Below are 3963 nucleotides of genomic sequence, written 5' to 3' on the forward strand. Positions count from 1 at the left end.
GGGTGGGGAAAGGCAGGGGAGGGGGGACTTTAGGAGTCACCAATCCCACTGCTGCATTCTTATGCCAGCCAATAGATTTAAATCTTTGGCTGAGGCTGCAGCAGGGGATTTAAATTTGGAGCAAGACTGGTCTGGAACACTTCTGTTGCTGCTGCTGCCTGAGAGACGAGGAGAGAGACTGCATCTGGAGGACATCTGCCTGGAGGATCATCTGTGCTGGACGTCCTGAGAGGAGACCTGGTAGGCCTTTTTAAAAATTTTGTAAATTTTTTTGATGCTGGGCAATGTGCTGCTGTGGCCTGCCTCTGCAAAAAGGTGTTGCAGTTTATTCTTGGCATGGCCTGGGGGACAGGTTGGGCAGACAATGTTTGATGGTGGGGGGGGGGTTCAGCATTGGTTGTTGTGCTTGCCTTCTTTAAGCTTGATCTACTGTTTTAAGATTAAAACAAGAGTGTGCCAGGTTTGGGCCTACACAGGCCAGAAGCTCTGCTGGGTGTCTTTGGTGCCTTTCTTCTGGCTGGCTCTCACAGTTATGCTTCACAATCTGGAATGGTGTGGGCTTTTTTCCTGTGTCTGGCCCCCTGCTTCCAAGGCTTCCCAACAGGCTCCGTCCTGAACAACTGTGCCAGCCTGTGGCCCACACACAGGCCTGCTGCTTTGGCTTTGGTAAACCTTTTTGATTGCTGGCCTGGCACTCACAGTTTTGCTTCACAAACTGGAATGGTGTGGGCTTTTTTCCTGTGTCTGGTCCCCTGCTTCCAAGGCTTCCCAACAGGCTCCTGAACAACTGTGCCAGCCTGTGGCCCACACACAGTTCTGCTGCTCTGGCTTTGGTAACCCTTTTTGATTGCTGGCCTGGCACTCACAGTTTTGCTTCACAAACTGGAATGGTGTGGGCTTTTTTCCTGTGTCTGGTCCCCTGCTTGCAAGGATTCCCAACAGGCTCCGTCCTGAACAACTGTGCCAGCCTGTGGCCCACACACAGGTCTGCTACTCTGGCTTTGGTAACCCTTTTTGGTTGCTGGCCTGGCACTCACAGTTTTGCTTCACAAACTGGAATGGTGTGGGCTTTTTTCCTGTGTCTGGCCCCCTGCTTGCAAGGACTCCCAACAGGCTCCGTCCTGAACAACTGTGCCAGCCTGTGGCCCACACACAGGTCTGCTACTCTGGCTTTGGTAACCCTTTTTGGTTGCTGGCCTGGCACTCACAGTTTTGCTTCACAAACTGGAATGGTGTGGGCTTTTTTCCTGTGTCTGGTCCCCTGCTTGCAAGGATTCCCAACAGGCTCCGTCCTGAACAACTGTGCCAGCCTGTGGCCCACACATAGGCCTGCTGCTTTGGCTTTGGTAACCCTTCCTGTTTGCTGGCCTGGCACTCACAGTTTTGCTTCACAATCAGGTTGTTTATCGTTGGTGGACCTCTTCTGGACTGGACTGCACTTGGTGGACATCGGCCTGCAGATCTCTGCGTGGAGGATCAACATTGCTGGACATCTGTAGTGGAGGACTGGTAGGGTTGTTGTAAAATGTTTTTTGAGCTTATGTCTGCTGCTGTGCCTACCTGCGAGCATATGCTTTGGCTTGGTCTTTATGGCTTGGGCTAGGGGGGGCATTTTCTGGTTGGGCAAGAGGACATTGTTTGGGGGTTAGGGGGGGCAGCATTGATTGCAGTCCCTGCTTTCTTTCATGTTTCATTTGTCAAGTTTGAGTGTGGGGTGGGCTTGAACTAATGTTTCACAGGACTAAAAAATGAGTGTGCCAGCTTTTGGCCTGCACAGGCCAGAAGCTCTGCTGGGTGGATGTGTTTTGTTTTGCTGCTGGTTGGCCCTAGCCTTTCAGGGGGGGGGGCTGACTTGGCTTGTGCAACGGGGCCTTGAATTTTGGGGGTTGCGTGTGCGGCGTGTGGTATTGACTCTGTTAACATTTCCAATTTTCTTGACAGCATCGCGGAGGAGAGGAGGACCAGCTGCAAGACCGCCTGAACATTGCTGGACTGCAGGACTGGTGTTAGTGAGCGAGTCCAGGTTCATATTTGGGTGGGCTTGGGGGTGGGTTCTTGCTAGCTTGGGAGGGGGGAGGCTCATCTTCAGAACACCACATCCACACCCCACACCGACATACCACAGATACATTGTTCCCGCTATATAGTGTCTCTTAGGTAGGTAGGCCAGTTGGTAGGTGATCAGTGGATAATTGCCCTCAACATAATTATTAGGGAAACCAAGCCTAGTTTTTTTTACAAAACTAAATAGGGACTCAGCAGGGAAAGCATTAGTGAGTGAGTGTTAGGTTTGAATTCTATATATATATATATATATATATATATATATATATATATATATATATATATATATATATATATATATATATATATATATATATAAATTTGTAATAGCTGTCAATAGGCTTCCCATTAGTGCCCCCATAACTAGGGTTCCACTGCCCATCTCTGGCACCCGTGGTGGTGCCAGGCCGGCCCAGGCATACTAGTGTGTGAGTGTTTAAGGCTTTGTCGCCTGTTATTGGGGTTTAGGGCCAGCTCAATTCCAGAGGAATTCGGCTGATTGGCAGGCTCAGGTTCCCTGACATAAATAGGGTTGCTTAAAAAGGCACTTGATTGTTCATCTCCAAGTCACAGAGCCACTAGAAGCACAGATTTAGAGCAGGTTAGTTAGGTCTTGAAAACAAAGTTGACCTTTGTTTTCCAAATCTTTTCTGATTAGTTAGGGTAGATTTCGGGAGGGGAAAGTATGTCAGAGAGGAAAGCAGAGAGGGGCCCCGGGGGAAAGGCTAGGGAGAAATCTAGAGGGGAGGAGGGGAGGGGGAGGGGGACTGCTGCGGCAGCCCCCCCCCATCTGAGCGGAGGAGGCCCTCCCCTGCGCTGCTGCCGTTCACCAGCCTGGCTTCTGGTGACAGGAAGAGGGTTCGCAAGACTCTCTTTCCTGAGGCAGCTGCTGGAGGGCCACCCCCAACCCAGAGGCGTGAGGCAGGTGCTGGCACTGGGCGGGGGCCTGCTGCTGAGGCTCCTCCTCCTCCAGTGGTTGCGAGCCAGCTGCTGGAGGAGGGGCAGCATGTGGTGTCTCCTGGGATGGGCGCGGAGCACATGACTTTCCCTGCGCTCCCGCTCACCCCAGGAACCCAGAGGATGTTGGAGGAACTGCCCGTGAGACCCCCCCCTGGGGCGGTCCACCCCAGTTTCCTCTGAGGCCAGCAGCAGGCCTCTCGCGGCTGTGCAGGAGGAAGAGGCAGAGACTGTGGTGGGAGAGCCCACATCTCTGCCCCTTCAGCCTCGTCCATCCCCACCTGCCCGGCCGAGAGTGGGACACGGTGTGTCCGGCCAGAGCACCTCACAGGAGGTGCCTCAGGGTGATCCAGAAAGCGCTTCTCCTGGGAAGCGTGGGATGCCCTTTTCCTCCGAAATCTGGAAGCACTTCCAGACAACGGAGAATCCCCGAGCAGCCCTGTGCCTGCATTGTAGGCGGCGCGTCAGCCGTGGCAAAGATGTGCGGCATCTTACCACGTCTGGGTTGAGGTACCATATGAAGAGGCACCACCAGGCGGTGCTTCTTCGGGAGGAGGGTTCGAGTGGCGCCGCACGGCCGCCAGCTAGCCAGAAGGAGGCAGACTCCTCTGGTGCTCTCCTCCTAAGGGTACCTGCAGGAAAGGGACGCCAAACCTCTCTCCCAGAGATGCTTGGTATGCAGGGCGCTAGTGTGCCCAGAGAGGGGATCCGGAGGGCGAGCCGGCGCATCACGCGCCACATCGTCAATATGATAGCAGTGGATGGACAACCGTATTCCGTACTTGAAGACTTCGGCTTCTCAGGGCTGCTCCGAGATTGCTTTCCCTGGTACGCCGTCCCTGCTCGCACGACGTTGAGCAGATCGGTGGTGCCCTCGTTTTACAGGGCTGCCAGGGATCATGTGAAGGCACAGCTGTCCCGGGTTGCCGGGAGAACTGTGCA

This window comes from Eublepharis macularius, chromosome 12, assembly GCF_028583425.1.
Source record: "Eublepharis macularius isolate TG4126 chromosome 12, MPM_Emac_v1.0, whole genome shotgun sequence".
NCBI lineage: Eukaryota > Metazoa > Chordata > Lepidosauria > Squamata > Eublepharidae > Eublepharis > Eublepharis macularius.